This window comes from Cavia porcellus, unplaced genomic scaffold (genome assembly GCF_034190915.1).
Source record: "Cavia porcellus strain 051 isolate PalLab524CR breed Dunkin Hartley unplaced genomic scaffold, mCavPor4.1 scaffold_26, whole genome shotgun sequence".
NCBI lineage: Eukaryota > Metazoa > Chordata > Mammalia > Rodentia > Caviidae > Cavia > Cavia porcellus.
In genome coordinates, this window is record NW_026947509.1 from 24167210 (window position 1) to 24184671 (window position 17462).

Genomic DNA, 17462 nt, shown 5'->3' on the forward strand with positions numbered 1-17462 from the left:
ATTAATAACAAAGTCCAGTTTTTAACCAAAATGTTCTCATTAATTAATGTACATCCAATAAATTGCAGCTGCTCAGAAATACCTGCTGAATGTTATATTAAAATATATATTTTAATAAAGTATGTGAAGATTTGTACTCAGAATATCCCAAGGACCAATCAAATAATTCTTCTTACAATGTACGCTTTCATGAATCTAAACAATCACAGTTAAATATTTATTTATCTTGGAAATTATATTAATTTACTGGCATTGCCCTAGGAAATTAACACAATTCGATAGCTTAAATGTCTCAAGACTTATTTTTCTGCATTACTGGAGGCCAGGAGTCTGAAATAAAGAGGTGGAGGCCACACTGCCTCTGACGGCTCTAGGAGAGAATCCTTCCTGGCTGCTTCTGGCTTCTGGAGGGTCCAGGCATTCTTACCTGTGACCACCCAAATCCCATCTCTAGCTTTGTCTCCATGTGACCTCATCTCTGTGCCTGGTAAAAAGACAGCTAGCATTGAGTTAAGACCCATCCTACATAAATGCAGCAAATATCAGTCTCTTTTAATTGCTGATAGCAGTGTTTGTGTGACCAAGGCTCCAGAAATAATTTCATCTTTTGTGCAATAAACAATTGCGGGTTGGTTTCTCTGCTATGTGCTTGGCTGTGTGCCAAACAAGGCTGTGATAGTGAAGGAGACAGAAAAGGGCAAATTAACCAGTGGGAGAAGGAAAACAATTTTAAAAGTGTGATTACTTTACATGGTGATAAGTACTACACACAGCCATTATGATGCTGCACTGGGCGAGAGTCACACTGGAGTGAGGTAGACAGGAGAGAAGGCTCCACTCTGGCGCTCTGTGACAATGGGTAAGGTGTTAATTATGTGCATGTTAAATTCTTTTTTCTGTGAGCAACCAGCACACTTCTCTGGGTCCTGGTCTAAGGATTATCACTCATCATCCTTTCTACTTCTCATAACAACTGTGGGGTGCATGTTTTCAATACCTGTGTCAGACGAATAAGGACACTGAAGCAGGTTTCTTAAGATAGCCTGTCCAAAACAGTTCCAATAAGGAGCGTCTAACACGATCTGGAAATTCAAATGAGGGCTGCTGTCTACGAATTACTGCTCCACTTCCTGACTTAATCTGTCTGCTAATAACACATTTCCCCCAACAAGTGCTTTATAAAAAGACAAAGTCTGAGGTGGCACAGAGCATCTCACTGCAAGAGATAGAGGGTATATGGGTATAGATTTTCTGATCTCTCTGCCTGTTCTGCTAAAGCCACTAATATTCATTCATGAGTGTTACCTTGGTCACATTATCTAGTGTTAGTCACCTCCCAAAAGCCCCACCTCAAAACATCAAAGTCAATTTGAGTTTCTATCCCTATCTCACAATGAAGATTCAAATTTCACTAACTTTGAAGACTTAACAATAAAAATAAAGCATGGACATCTATGCAAGTCATCCAACATAATAACTTCCCTATCTTAGGTATTTGCATGATGTATAAAATATTGGGAGGCAGGGAAACACAATGCTAAAGTGTAGTGGAATATATTCACAGCAACAAAGCTCACAATATTCTAGTTCGTGTGTGATGATGGAAATTTATGACCATTATGTTTCTTAAATATTAATGTATTTTTCATGAGTTTTTTGCAGCTGACAATTGCTTTTTATCCCTACCACGGCAGGGTAATAACAGAAAATTGCATTTAGGAGTGAAGACAAGTGTCTATTTTCTTTCTACTTGGTCAGTTGTTGTCTCCATAGCTTTTTCTCTTTCCTTACCATGCATGTCCCAGTGTACACAGTTGTGGAAGGATCCTCTTATCTGTCGGTAGAGAAATTTTTCTAATTCATGGAGTTTCTCTTTTCACTGGGTGATGTTCAAACTACAGATTGCTCTCTGCCTTCCCAGATCGCTTCTCACTGCTTGGCTTCCAAATGGTTTTTGTTTCTGGCTTCTGGCATTTTCGTGAGCTTTGCTTCCCATGCTACTTTGCTTTACTGGCTTTGACCCCAAGGGCACAGATTACTGACTGCCTGGCTATGGCTGCTGAAGTCCCAGGGCATTCCTTTGCTAGCTAAAGGAATTCAGCATAAGCTCTAGCTCTGGGCCTGGCTCTTCTTGTGGCCTATGACAAGGGCTGTATCTTCACCATGGTGTGTTTAATACTCAAGGCATCGTGAGCTGTGATCAGACTGGAAAATACTCTTGAGCATGTATATCACCCACCCATTTAATATCCAGTGCTTTTCTCTGGTAACTTCAGAAAAGCCGTAGAAGTTCTCCTGTATGAAATTCTTGGGGGAAGTCATAAATTTCAGTCACATGTGGGAACTCACATTCCTGGAGATCAATATCAGGAACTGCATGGCTATAATAATCAAATCTGGGCTCCTGGAGGACTCCTTTGTTCTTTATACTCCCTGGTGACTCTTGTAGAGGAGTCACTATGCAGAGTCTACGCAGTCACTGTCATCATTAAACACAGACTCCCACCTCTCCTCCTAGCAGTGCTTCCTGTTATGGGAAACCTTTCAGTTAATTTTAATTCCATAGTTATTCCCATAGATGATTCTCTAACAGGAAGTGATACACCAAATTCTGTATTCCTTGAGCCATCTTGTTCTTTTGTATTGAACTCTTTAACAGTTCTTAGTTTATTTAATGCCTCTGTTATCTCACCGGTAATATCCAGATCACTGCCCAAAGCACTCTCTGAAAGTTCTTGTTTCTCATCTGACATATGCAGTTCAGAGTCCAAAAAAGCATTATAATTACTACCAGCAATCTTCTTAATAGATAAGGAGGAAATACCCTCTGACATGCTCTCTACCAAGTTTCCTGTTGATTCTGTAAAACTAGATGAAATATTTTCAGCATAAGTATCTGAGAAAGCAGGCAGGTTGCTGAATTTTCAGTCATTCTCACTTCTAACTGCACGAGGAGGGGCTGTATCTGCATTCATGTCTATGTGTATTGAGAATCTACTTAGTACAAGTATCATCTGGTTGAACTACATGAAGGAACCTAAAGTCACATGATCACACGTAGCACCTGTAAGGTCCATCACACCCACCTTACTGGTAATGCCACCTACACTATCAGCTCCATTATCTATTTCATGAGCGAGGACAGCAGTATTGGAACCTTTATGCTTTCCACATAACTCATCAGCAGTGCTGTCATTCTCCTCACATCCTGTAATCATTATTGGATCAATAATGCCACTTGCAAGCTTTAATTTGCTGATCACAGTTAATTTATGAGTGATGCAAGCTGTCATCTCAAGAATGGAATCTATACCTTTCTGACCCAAGATGAAACCTGTACAGTTGTTTACATCACCTACATTCTCAACTTCAAAGTATCTGGAACCTAGTCTAGATCCTCAATCTCCCAAATGGCTGTAAAGTGAAGACCTAAATAAGTGAGTCACATAGTATGTCTTTAGGGATCTACGAGGATCAGAGCCCTCTACAGAGTTCAAGACTCTAGGGGCTAAGACAAGGAATAGCCCTGTGTGGCCTGTAGTTATCTAGTTTTCAAACAAGGAACAGGTTACATTTAAAAATGCAGGAAATTGAACAGACCTTGGGAGTGGTCCTGGGACTTTCCCAAATAACATATTATGCTTAATTTAGGAGTTCTAGTTTCTGTTAAGTTCGTAGAAGTATCTTAGGCGATCTCTGCTGCATTTCACCACAGGAGTGAAACACCTGCAGCTATTTAGTTCATTGGTGTTGGGGCCAGGTGTACTCAGTTGTGACCTTGTCTTGCTCTTTGAGGCATTTCTTTTTTCTCAGGTAACCCATCCCCTGGCAATGAAGCAGCCTTCCACTTGTGTTCAAGTTCCAGTTTCAATGGCTCAAACATCAAACATCAAACTCTGCACAGGTCTGATCAATGAAAACATCTGGACTTTCAAAAACGGAAAATGCTGTGATGCTTACATTGTTCAGCTTCAACTTTCCATCTGGTATTTGCATGCTTCCTTGTGTAAGCTCAGACTCCAAGCATAATTCTGCTGGTGCAGTCACACTCTCAGGTTTAATAGAGCAGTAAGACCTCTAGGAAGCTGGGGTATTGGCTCCACAACTGTGGCATCAGTTTCAGTTCCGCTTCCCAAACCTTTGTCTTCAAAAACTTCCTCACTTTGTTCATGTCTACTGAAATCACATAATTCTTTCCTCTGAAACGGTCTGCTTAGAACCTGATTAATCTCACTAATTTCTGAAGGAGACTGTGAGAGAAGTATTCCTTCATATTCTTTCACATCTGTATGATGAGCCAACAAACACTCCATTGTCTTTGGTTTAAAATACCTCTGTAAAGGTGCTCTAGGCATAAGCCCAGCATTTGAGACTCTTTGCTGATGTTCTTTGGATAATGCTTTTTTGGATAATGTGAGTGTTTTCTTAATAAAAACCCTGTCTTTATACCTTTTATGAAAACATGTGTCTTTTTTAAAATTTTATTAATGATTTCTTTCCTTCTCTACAATTATTCTCCCCCTCATCAGTGTTAATACTTAGTCTCTGAACCTGCAGTTTGTCTTCAAAGATCTGTTTTTGGGAAGACAACTTTCTTTTTGTTGTTTTTTTCAACACACCGTTAGGAGACCACAGCTTGCCTTATTATCTGTCCTAAGGAGAACTGTATTCCTATGAGATTTAGGCACATAAGTGCCATGTAAGGCCTTTGGCTCAACCTCTGCACCTCTCACTTCTTCCTGCATGGCACCACCTCCATCCTGCATCCCAAGCTGGTCTTGAGGATCACAATTCCAAAGCTGCCTTGTAAAACTAAAAACGAGCTGGCTGTGCCTAGTGTTTCTGTTTGTTTTAGCAATGTTTTCCTTTAAATAAACACTAGAATACAGACTTTTCTTCCATTCTGTACTTGTAGACTTGCATAGAGAACTTGTAGAATTCCTTATTTGGTGCTCCATGGAGCATTGTTGCAGACTGAGGGGCTTCTTATATAGGAAACCTAGGGTATATGTGAGTGGAGGTGTTAGATTCAAACTAAGATTTTGTGTGAAGTTTAATTAAAGAGAATGTCAGAAAAAAATCACTGCCAACTACAGTTATGGAACTATTCATAGAAATAACTACAATAGTTGTCATTTCTTTTTCATTTTGATACAAGCAACATGTAGGTGCAAAATTTATGTTAATGAAAATTGTTCTTATACCTGATGGTATCTCAGAAGTTATGGCACAAGATGTCAATGGAAGAGTGTGACTGAGAAAATGATTTGCATTGTCTATGGGCAAAAATGTTCACACTGTTTTGGTAGAGTGACGAACAATCATCACATTACTGAGAAGCACAGTTTTTATATTGTTTAGATCTGAGCACTCTATGCTGCTAAAGAGGTGCATAGGGATGCCAGGTAGATTAGCGGATACTCTGGTAGATTTGTGTTGGCTCAGTTTATCTGGATATATGTTTCCCACATAAAGGGTATTGATCACCTCAGAAATTGTGTGAGTTGCGGCCTGTGGCTGTGATGTGCAGCTGTGTTGCACCTGCAGGTTCAAGATTTAAGGCACTGGGGCAGCTCACCTGTGCTAATCTGCCAACTCCTCTTTTTAAAATTGTTTTTCCAGTACTGAGGAACAAGCCCAGGGCCTCGTGCATAATGCTAGGCAAGCTCTCCACCACTGAGCTGTGTCCCTGGCCTCCCAGATCCTCAGGTTGTTGACTCACAACTCTCTCTTGTCCCACCACACTGCTTTCAGTGTCTCTTTGTCTTGGGCAAAGTCTGCATGCATAATAGTGGCCCACAGCTCTGCTTCACTGCAGTGAAGAAGAATGAAGGAAGCAAGAGGCAAATGAAGTTTAGTTTGTCCTTTTAGGTCCTGCTTATCCTCATGGATCCCACAATGTCCTAACAATTGGCAAATTGTTAGATCTGTTCCAAATTCTCTTCCCAAAGTTGAGTCTAACTGCACTTGATTCAGTCATTCAGCTCTCCAGAGACTCCTGCTTCAGCATCTGCCATTGAGTAAGGTTGCTCCTTAGTATTCCTTAGTCTAAATCACTCTTGGTGCTTCTGCTTCTCTGATTCTGACACAAATCATAAGAGGACGTCAATGAAATGATGCTCGTGATTCCTGATAACTGGACCAAGGTTGTGCTGTGAGCATGTTTAATTTTCAACAGTTTTAAACATGTTCTGTATGATCTATTTTAAGGTAAAAAGTGAATATGAACATGTATTACACGAATGTTGTCCTGGTAACTTTTTCCAAAGGAGACAGAAAGAGATTTTACCTAGAGTTAATTTTTTCTGACGCTGATGGCAGTTGCTTCTTTTTTTCTCTGGGACCTATAGATGTGCTTCCCAGCTGGACCTCTGCAGCAGCAGGATGCTATCTCCCATGGAGAGCCTTTTTCTTCACCTTTCACTATTAATGCAAATACTGTGTGTATCCAGAGAGCACAGAAATACTTAGGAGAGAACAAGAGCACTGAACATACAGTAGCTTCACATCACAGATGACCTGGGATCCCTTCACAGGCAGAGAGTAGCTGTCAGACTGCAGAATCTCCTTCCCTCCATTCCCCTCTCAGATCAGGGAGGCTCTACACACTGAAGAGAACACACCTTTAAATATATTGTAGCTTAAATAACAGTTCTATGCCTTGGTCAACACCTGACAAGGGTCTTTAGCCTACATAGTGGATGTGCAGTGAAATCTCATTTTGGCATTTTTTTTTGCAATTACCTTATGACTTGATACACAAAATGGCCTAAAACATTTTTTCCACATATGGTAGAATAGGAAATATCTCTACTTCTAGTGTCATCTGGACTCTTTTCAGCTACTAAGCTCTGTCCCTGCAGCATGAAAGCAGCCATTGCTAAGCAAGTGACATGGATTTGCTGGGGTTGAACTTTATAAAAATAGGTAAGTCACTGCTTTCTCTCATAGGTCATGTTTTGTAAAACTTTCAGGAAGAGCATCTGTCATATTCATATACATTCTATTATGAAGAGGATGTGTGTTTTGTTCATTTTAAAATTTATTGTCTCATGTTAAGTTGTAAAATCTCTTTATATTTATATATAAAAATACTTTGAACAATGTATATGTTTCAAACAGTTTTTCTTAATTATTTTGTTTTCTTAAAATTTTCAAAGCCTTTGCTGAAAAAAAAATAAAAGGAATTGTTTAAATCTAAAAACTTAATAAACAGAAGGACAGTTCATACTGATAAATTAGAAGACTTACTAACTTTAAGATTCTCAAATTCTTTTATAAATTCAATAAAAGATCAAGCAAAATTCTATGTTTTGCATAAATTGGTGAACTAAGTTCATAATTTATGCAAATATAAATATATTCAATAGGCAAAAAATAGCATTAGATAACTCATCTGACCACCTACAACAACGAACAGTAATCCAGGGAATCTGGTATTGATGAAAATAAGACGCACAGTTCAGGAAGATATTGTGGTAAACTCAAAAGACTTACATAAGTAAGTTCAATTAGTTTTCAAAATGGTGCAAGGCACAGACAATAGGAAAAGATTTCTCATGAAATGGTGATTATTCCCAGCCCTTGGAGGCTGAGGCAAGAGGATCACTATGAGTTTGAGGCCAGCCTGTGTTACAAAGTGAGTTCAGTGCCAGTTTGAACTGTGTAGCCAAACCTTGTCTCAAAATCAAGTTAAAAAAAAAAAAAAAGAAAGAAAGAAAGAAATGGTGATGACGATCCAGGTCTACCCATGGATAACACCTAATAGAGCTGACTTCCATTCCCATTAACATCCCTTACAGTATTCTTTGCTGTGAGAGTGACACAGAAAGAGATTTTTGAGAAAAAAATTTGTTTTTAGTTTTTCATAACTGAAATTTATAACTAACTTGTTCTACTTCAAATGGCCTTGCTTGTCTGTATGAAAGTTAGAATTTATAAAGGTCGGGAGTAGAAAGCCTAATTAAAAAATAAATAAATAAATTGTGAGTCTGTGTATGTTAGTCTGTTTTCTCCGACTATAACAAAATGCTCATGTTAATAAACTTGAAAGCTTGTTTTGCTCACAGTTCTGCAGGTTTCAGTTATGGCAGATGAACTTCACTGCTCTTGTGCATGGTGAGGCTACTCATCACACTGCGGATGCTGCTCATTCGTGCAGCAAGGAAGCAAAGAGCAGAGGAATGTGGTGTCACATAGTCCCCCTAGAGGGTCCATTCCCAGTGGACAAGGTTCTCCATGAGGCCCTATCTTCCTCTTGTGCTAAGCCGGAGACTAAACCTTTAACATGTGCCTCTTTCTAGGACATCCTAGATATGAGTTCTAGCAGAATACATAAATTAAATGGATTGAAAGGCTGTGTCACATTAACAACAGCAGTAATAAGGTTGGAATTTGTTTCCCATAGCTGAACCCAATCTATGCTGCAGGAGACCAGGCTATGGAATGGATACATCACCGAGTGTGAAGGGCCCTCTGGCTGTGTTGTAAAAGCTCATATTAACAGTGCTCTGAGGTCAAGATAACACTTCGGCTGAGGTCTCCAAGGACACAGCTACTGACACGCTCCATTCCAGAGCAATAAAGCTGCCAGCCTTAGAGACCACACAATTCTCCTTACTTGGCCAGACTTACTGCCTTTCTTCTCAAGGTCCTTTACAGAGGTTTTTGCCTCAGAGATGCCCTCTTCTTGCACCCCTCAAATCTATGTAAACCCAATAAACACAGTGATCCAGAATCATCCTTGTCTTTGCTCCCAGAAAGTGTTTACTCCCAGAAGAGGACTGACCTTCCTAGACAGCCCCCAAACCTCACTGCTTGTCTCTATTTACTTAAATCCTCACATAATTCATTTTGAGTGATTAGAGCCTAAGCTGTATCTGATAATATGTGCTTTAAAATAAAGAAAAGAAAATAGAGATAAAGTGGGATTATTTATAATAATTCAAAGAGTGAATCAATCAGGAAAATTTAACAGTTACATATACACCTAACAATAGACCCCAAAATACATGTAACAAAAGCTGACAGAATTTCAGGGAGAAAAGTAATTCAATAATAATAATAGCGATATCGGCATTTCACTGTCAATAATAAGAAAACTGGACAGAACAACTGCAAGGGAACAGATGACTTTATACAACACTGTTAACAAGTGGATCATGTAGACATAGCCCAACAGGGTCTCCTCCAGCTTCCAGCTGCCTTATGCAGGGCACATCAGGTCCTAGCACAGGCAGCGAGTCTCAAGACTGTGAATGGTACTTAGTGGAATGGAACACACACACATTAACATTTTCTCCCACATCTATTCCTCATGTGAACATTTCATGAACTTTTGCCTTTATCTGCTGCCCTGTTTGCATAAGCTGTGATCATAGCATTTGCCTTATGGCACACACTATGGTGGTACAGACTCAAATGCACTTCAGACCCCCAGCTAACCTGCATCATCACCAATAAATTCTTCTCCCAAACATGATTTTTTAAATTAGTTTTATTTTTTTGCTTTTTGGGAAGTCAGTACATTTTGAGTCAGTCCTCTTATTAGAAACTCTAATCTTCTAAATTAGATTTCTGAAAAGCAGGATTTATAATTTTAGAAAGAAAGAAAAAAATCATAGTCCGAAGTCTATGGGGCTTAAAAGTGTGTGTGCTTCAGACTCTAATAAAGTAGGTAGAGACACTGTGCTGTGAAGACGCTGCTGCGGTGGCCCTGTGATGCACCTGTGGCTGGCCCTGGGCTGAGCTCAGCTGAGGGTTTGTGCACCAGCTGCAGGTGCCTAGGGAGCACTATGGGCTGCAGCACAGAAATAAGAGGCTGAGTCTGTGAGTTGGGAAGGGGAGATGCACAGTGAGCTGTAGCGTTCTTTAGGGACTGTTGTGGCCTTTAGTCTTCTACTTTGCTTTGTCTCTGAAGGAATGAAGAACAGGTTGACCAGGTGGTCCCCAGGATCTTGGCAAAACCACTGCATGTTGGCCACTGCAGTAAAAAAAATTGCATGACAGTGAACCTGGTTCCCTCCTGGAGGATCTGGGCTGGAGGACTCTGCTCCACCTGCACCCCTCTCACACCTGAATAGAAATGGAGGAACGGTCACAGGCGATGTCACTGCAACATCTACACAGCCCTGAAAATGCCCCCATGGATCATGAGAGGGAGGAAAGCCTGCAAGATTTGTATATTTTATTTTCCCCTTCTTTTCACATGCTGCAACTGCAAAATGCTTTCAGTTTTCTTGAATTTGGGACAACTCAACTTACCGCAAAGCTGGGTGCATAAAAGCCAAAGCAGAAGACTCAAGAGCTTCTTCATGATGTTTCTCCTCATGGTGGCAGATGCACAGATTTCACATCTGTATTGTGGGGTCGGAACTTGCTTTTGGAGCTGGTTTTGTACCACAGCCAATCAGCTCCACTGATGACCCTGCCCAGCCCAGACTGAGTCCTCCACAGCCTCCCTGCAGGAAGCCCCTCCCCTAATTAGAGCTTTGAATCTGGGTGGAACCTCCTAGGGGGAGAGAGAGGAGAGAGTTTGTTATTCTATGAGCAGAAGGACATCTGACAGTCCTGGAATTGTGAGGAGGATGGGGAGATGCTTCACCAAAGAGAAAATTCACAAGTGTGCTAATCATAGCCTGGGAGAGCATCAGAGAAATAATATCCTCATACTTAAACCCAGAAACCTGGTGTGTGTGTGTGTGTGTGTGTGTGTGTGTGTGTGTGTGTGTGTATGTGTGTTTTATTAGTACATGTTTGAATTATATAATAATTACATTCTATGTAATTGAATGGGAAGTTGGTCCATGTGCATAACACATTACAATTCTAATTTTGTCCCCTTTCCCTCCCTTTTCTTCTCTCTCCTGCCATCTCTTGATCCCTTTCCCATTTTTTAAAAAAATCTATCTCCCTACTTTCTATTATCTACCTTGCATATTTCTCTTTATTTATATTTTGAGTTTCTCATATATGAGAAACCATGCAATATTTAAGTTTCTGTGTCTGATTTATTTCACTTAAAATTGTGGTTTTAAGTACATCCATTTTCCTGCAACTAACTCAGATGCATTCTTCTTTATGACACAGTAGTACTCTGCTATAGAGTTAAAGACATCATACTACAGTGATAAATGTGTACCTTTCTTTATAGCAGTGATACATGCGTACCTATCTTTATAGCAGCACAATCTGTAACAGCCAAATCTTTGAAGAAACCTCTATGTCCATCAGCAGAGGAATGGGCAAAGAAAATATGATATTGGTACTGAAGGGGTACTACATGGTATGTTTGGACTCTAAGTGCTTTACTGATGTGTGAACTAATTGAGGTGAAAGTCATTACAAGAATACAAAGTAATCTGAATATAAACGTCACATACTACAAACTTACTGTATTCCTTTTATTGGAATATGCAAAATACATACTCTTAGGGAATAATGAAAATTTGTAAATATAACAGTTGACTCTGGAAAAAGATAGGTTTGGTCAGTGAATCTTGGTAGGGCAGCACTGAAAAAGTTCTGACAATCTATTCACATCTGACAAACAGAGCTTCCTCCACCATAACTGTGGCGCCTTCTTCTTCCACTTACAGCCTGCTGATGGCCATTTGGTTTTAACGAGTTTGTTTTGCTTTCTAGAATCACACTCACTGCTTCACTGGACAAACTCCTGTCCTCTTTCAGCCTTTACAGAATGCATGAACTATGCTTTCTAAAAATCCAAAATATTTTAAGGCGTTTTCTTTCTACTCAGCAACTCTTTCTCAAGGTCTTAGTGTTCCACCTGTATAACCCTGAAAACTTGTGTATTTAACCACATACAATTTTCTATTCTGTTTTCTTTGTAAATTTTAATAGAACTTACCACAAAACAAAATTAAAGTACCTGAGGATCAGAACATGTGCTGGTGCCTAAAGAGTTTAATCAAATTTTGGGTTGTATTATTCCATAATATATTTCATATTTTTGTATAAGATAAAAATTATAGGTGGTAAAATAATGACATTTTCTTGCTGGTGGTGTTTTTCCAAAAAGGAAGCTATTAGGGTTAACTGTACACATTAAGTTGACTGAGCTAAGAGACCTCCAGAGAGCTGGTAACCATTATTTATGGCTGTTGTGAGCATGTTTCTGGGAGAGATTAGTGTGTGAATCCATAAGCTTAGTAAAGGTGATGCACCTTTCCCAGTGTGGTAGGCATCATGCAATCCACGGAGGGTGGAGGAAAACAGAAGTTAGAGGCGGGATTGCCCCACTCTCCCTGCCTAAGCTAGGACATCTGTCTTCCATGGACTTGGACACTGTCCCTCATGGTTTTTATATCTTTGTACAGAACACACCTAACTGATTTTGTTGGGCCTCCATTTACAAGTGGAAAATTGTGAGATTTCTCAGTCTCAAAAATTATATGAACTAATCCACTGATCTAACTCCTCCATTTTTTTCTGGGCTGAGTGTGCTTTCTGTTTTCCTAACTGCAGTCTGAATGGCTACCTATATATTCATAATATCTATATTGTTAGAATATAAGTGTATATATTGTACATATATTCTAATGTGCTCTAATGTACTCTAACATCTATTATTCTATAATATGATAGCATACATATACTATATACACACTGTATGTAAGTATAGTAAATATCTTTGTATACATATTGGAAAACAACAAGCTAATAACATTAAAAATGTGCTTTCTGTAATTGTTAGAGAAAAATTCAGAAAAGTTGCTACTGTCAAGGGAATTACTAATTAAAACACTCATCTAGAACAACTTCCCTGAGGAATGCACCTTATAATCCAAGAAAGTACACAAAGTAGACACAGAATGGACAAAGCCTACACAGCTGCACAGCATTAAGAATCCTGTGTCACAGCATAAAACAGGGGCTGAGGGGAGTAAGTGTCAGGATCACAGCACACACAAAGACCAAGTGAAGTTAATGATTCCCTACAATGTTAAATAGAAGGATCTGAGGTCAAGGACACTAATCGAGGAATGCTGAAAGACCACAGGTGACCAAGTGCAAGAAGTCACTCTCAGGTGCACCATTCAGGCTGCAGTTAGGAAAACAGAAAGCACGCCCAGCTAGGAAAATGAAGAGAACTCAGAGAAGACCATAGCAAGAGTGGTGTGAATGGGGTTAGGGAACCAGCAAAGGATGCTGAGGCATCCAACACTGCCTGGTCACAGCGGAGAGTCATGAGAACCCTCATCCTGAAGGAGCGAAGGGTTAAGACAAACTCATGGGAAGTGGCACTGTGGAAGAGAGATTTCTCCATAGATCTGTAGTTACAAAGGTATGTGGGCTAAACCACTGTATTTCAGCAGATGAGAAGGAAATGAGATTCAACCTCTCTCTCCCACCCAGAGATCTCCTGACAGTATCTATGCAAAGGCAAAATCAAGTAAAATGCCAGCAAGCAGAAGAATATGAGTAATTCTCTTCACAAGGTTTGAACTGTTACACTGTGGAGAGGGATCAGGAGGAGGGAAGCATGGATTTGGGTAAAAGGGAAATTAAAAACCATCAAAGGATGCAAAGGAGGAAAATCCTGTTGTGTCTGCACCCATTTCAGTGAAGTCCTCAATCCCTAGTGCAACCGAATTTATAAAACTAATGAGAAGATTCAAAGAAAAATCTCTGTTGTTTCTTATTAGACCTTGGAGTTTATTCTGTGGTCAACAGTTTGATCAGCATTCAAATGAGAGAGCTCTGCTTTTCTATGTGCTGCTGTTATAGTTTAATTTTGAGTTTAGAAATATAAAATTAGATTTTCCATTTCACCCTCTGGTCAGCAAAAGACAGTGTGTATGTTTGCTGCTTTATATAAACACAGACAAAAATGAGTGTGTCTTATGAGAGGCATCTTTTTTTTTATTCGGGTCTTATTTGCTTTACAGAGAAATATCCAAGACAATTAAGTAACACTTTATTAGGAGAGTTGAGATGTTAAAAAAGATGTCTACTTTCTTCTGTTTCAGGTAAATTCTCACAAAACCTCACAGTGAATCACAGGTGCTTGTCATTTAAAGGTCAGGGTGATGACAAAGGAACCTGGACAGGAAGAGGGAGGACTTCTTGACACAGTCTTTCATAACTGCCCTAACTTTCACCATTTATGTAGTGGGGCCCCAGGAAGGAGCTGTCCCCCAGTGTCTTAGACTGAGGGTTCCCCCACAGCCAGGTTTTCTAAGCAGCTTTATCAAGCTGAAGGTGGATGGGGAGCTGAGATGAACATTTCCAGCAGAGGCTAAGGAGAGGCAGAGACCAACTTAGCTGTAGAGACTAATGTGGGATACTTAAGACAGGTTTTGTGTCCCTTTCATGGTCTATAAATGCTTGCATGGAAAACACAATCCCCGGAAATTTGGTATCACAAAACATATAAGTCATCTTGGCAGAAATTAACCATTTGCCATGGTTTTCCTAGAAATACTTGTTCTGCAAAATTTTTCAGTCTGAAAGAGAGAGAAGACTGCAGCTGAGAGCTGAAACTTTTGGAGAGCAAACTCTGGGATCTCTTTAATCTATCATCCACCCCATCATACCTCAGAGTAACTCAGGACTCCTGAGCTTTGTAGAAACTCAACCTGAGACTGGCTGAGGTTTGTTGGGGAAACTGATTGAGTGTTCCTGAGGTAGAGAACACAGAACTCTCTGGTCAGGGCTGCTCCCCTCAGCCATCTGCACCCTCTGGATTTGTGCTTGGCTCCCCTGCAGCTCTCCTCACTGTGTCCCTAGAGCACAGTAGTACACAGCAGAGTATGGCAGCTGGAGTGAGGGTTTCTTCAGGTGGAAGGAGCTGTGGCTCTGGACAATAGTGGCCTGAAAACTTAATCCTCAGTCTTAGATTCTGCTGCACTTCTCAGGAGGAGCTGAGGAGCTTTATCCATATACTTGACATACCAGAAAAGGACACGATCTGAATAAACTGTCTGATAAGTGCAGTTCAGGATCAGAGGGTCCACCTCTGTGAGAGTAACCGGGCCTTCTGCCTGGATCACCGAGTCTCCATGGTTTCTCCCTAATAAGAGAAATGAGCGAGGAGGAACGGGAGGGGAAAGGGAAAAAAAGAGGAAGAGGACAACAGCATATTTGTTTATATTTGGAAGAAGAGCAAAAATGATCATAATTGAAGAGAAATAAAAACGTCATCAATGCTTACAATAAAAAGTTACTTACTGAACATTAAGAGAATCAGAAGTACTGAGCAGGCAGCAGACAGCATGTTGGTAGCAAAGAGCCCTCACTACTTGCATTATACAAAATCTTACAGAGCTTGGCCCCAACATGATCTTCCAGTGGGAAGGCAAGAGTCTCTTTTGGTAGTCTGACTTGTGGTTACAAAGATAACACTACAGAATCACCAGTCAGCTGCTAATGTGAGCCATGTACCAGAAAACAGCACCCACTGGTGGTTTCCTTGAGCGTTGCTCCAAGCTTTGTCACTCTTATTTAACATCATTCATGAGAATTCACAGACTTAAGTTTCCTAAGACCTCTCTTGATGCCTGAAACCAAAGAGCACTTACCCTACACCTTGTGTCTTTTCCTATCCATACAATCCTATGATAGCATCTGTTTGTGAGGTAGGCACAGTGCTTTCTGGAGTAACACATTGCCATCAACTGGAACAAGCTGAGTGATCAGGTCTTCCTTGAAGACTTAAGCTAAACACTGGTATGCAGTTGTACCTTGTCCAGTTTGAGGTGAGGCTGCAAAACTAGCACTAGATGACTATGGACATAAACAAAGACTAAGGGCTGGGAAGGGAGTAGCTGTGCACCATGGAGATGCTGGATGAAGTGCTGATCCTCACGGGATGTGTTGTGGGCCTGGAAGACTTCATCAAAATGCTCAGGGTAACATGGAATAAATGTGAAGCATGAATTCTTCATTTCTGGGATTTTTTTCATTTAATGTTTCAGATGAAGATTACAGCACATAACTGGAACCATGGAGAGAGAAATATTTGATAATGGAGTCTTATAAAATCATTTGAAAGGAAGGTAGATAATGAAATAGCACTTTTGAAGGAACCACTAAACATTTGCCTATAGAATTACAGCTATATTTATGATAGTAGTCAATAATTATTTACAGCATTTTCTCAGAGATCTCTAATTCCCCAAATACATTCATGCACATCTTCTGTGTGCCCAGAGTGAATTGTTTCCTTGTACATGCTGTTGAGGTTCCTGTGGGTAAAAAGGATCCATCGGAATAGAGAATTCTTTCTCCTTCCCTCCAGTCTAAAACCTGAGCTGTCTTTTTATGCCCTGGTCCCAATCAGTACCTCATCTCACAGGGACAACTGGAGTGAGGGTTTCTTCAGGTGGAAGGAGCTGTGGCTTTTATTCAAAGCAGAGCTTGTCAAATGAGGAAATGAGAGAATACTTTAGGGAGCCAAATTTGCTTTAAATGAGCCTATACATAATTATTTTTTGCTGTTCCATGAAACCCAACTCTGCAGAGAGATTGGGTACAGTCTAACCCAGTACAGAAGGGACAAACTTGATCTTCTAGGTAGAATACTATTTGAGCCCGTGCACAGAACCATAGTGATCTCTGCATATTTAAAAGGCACCAACCCCCATCACTACCACACTAAGAAGTGAGTCTCAGTGTGGGTTTTAGTGGGGATAGAACTGTTCAAATCATAGTAGCAATCAATTCTTGGAGAAGCAACAGCAGCTGGTGTGGAGAATGAGAATGGGACAAAGCAGTTACACACAGAGCTTCAGAAATAAGAGTGACAGATGACATCTCATTGGGAACAATGTACATCAGAACAATACTAGGAGATAAGATGGAAAATATTAAAATTGGTTAAAGAAAAAGCTATAAAAGTGCACGACAAGATTTTCTAACATATGCAGAATTAAAACATAACGACAATAGCACAAGCATGGAGAAGAAACTGAGTGTACTCCCTTCATTGTGTGTGCAGTGGGGAATATCATTTTAGTCACAGAATGACATTCAGTACGCATTCTGTGGACTATCAGCTCTCAGACTCATGGATCTCAAAGTACAGTCTCACAAAACACTCCCAATGTCCTCCAGAGAGACTTAATCTATGGTAGGACACAGATAGAATTACATCAAGGATCAGAACTGTGCTGTTATCATGCATTGTGCAGACCCTCAGAAACCTGCATATCCAACTGTGAGACCACGATTCTGAAGTGGACAGATACTATTTTAATGACGTTATGCAAACAGTGTTGAGATTCCATGCTCCATGCAAAATTCTCCCTAGGAGGTGTGTATCACGAGTTGCTCACCGCAGTCTCATTCTTTAGCTCACTGACAGATAGACAACTTTACTCAGTTAATGTGACGCTTGAAACATTCTCGGTTTACTTTTTGTCTTGCCATTGTTTTAACTGAAAAAGATGTTTTCTCTTGGAAGGGGAGCAGCACGAGGGGAAAGTTCCAGAGTGGAAAGA

At 40.2% G+C, this 17462-nt stretch overlaps 1 pseudogene; it reads right to left on the reverse strand.

Moving 5' to 3' along the window:
* Window positions 1–1890: 1890 nt before the first annotated feature.
* LOC100734368 (coiled-coil domain-containing protein R3HCC1L-like) lies at window positions 1891–10330 on the reverse strand (annotated as a pseudogene).
* Between the last annotated feature and the right edge of the window lie 7132 nt (window positions 10331–17462).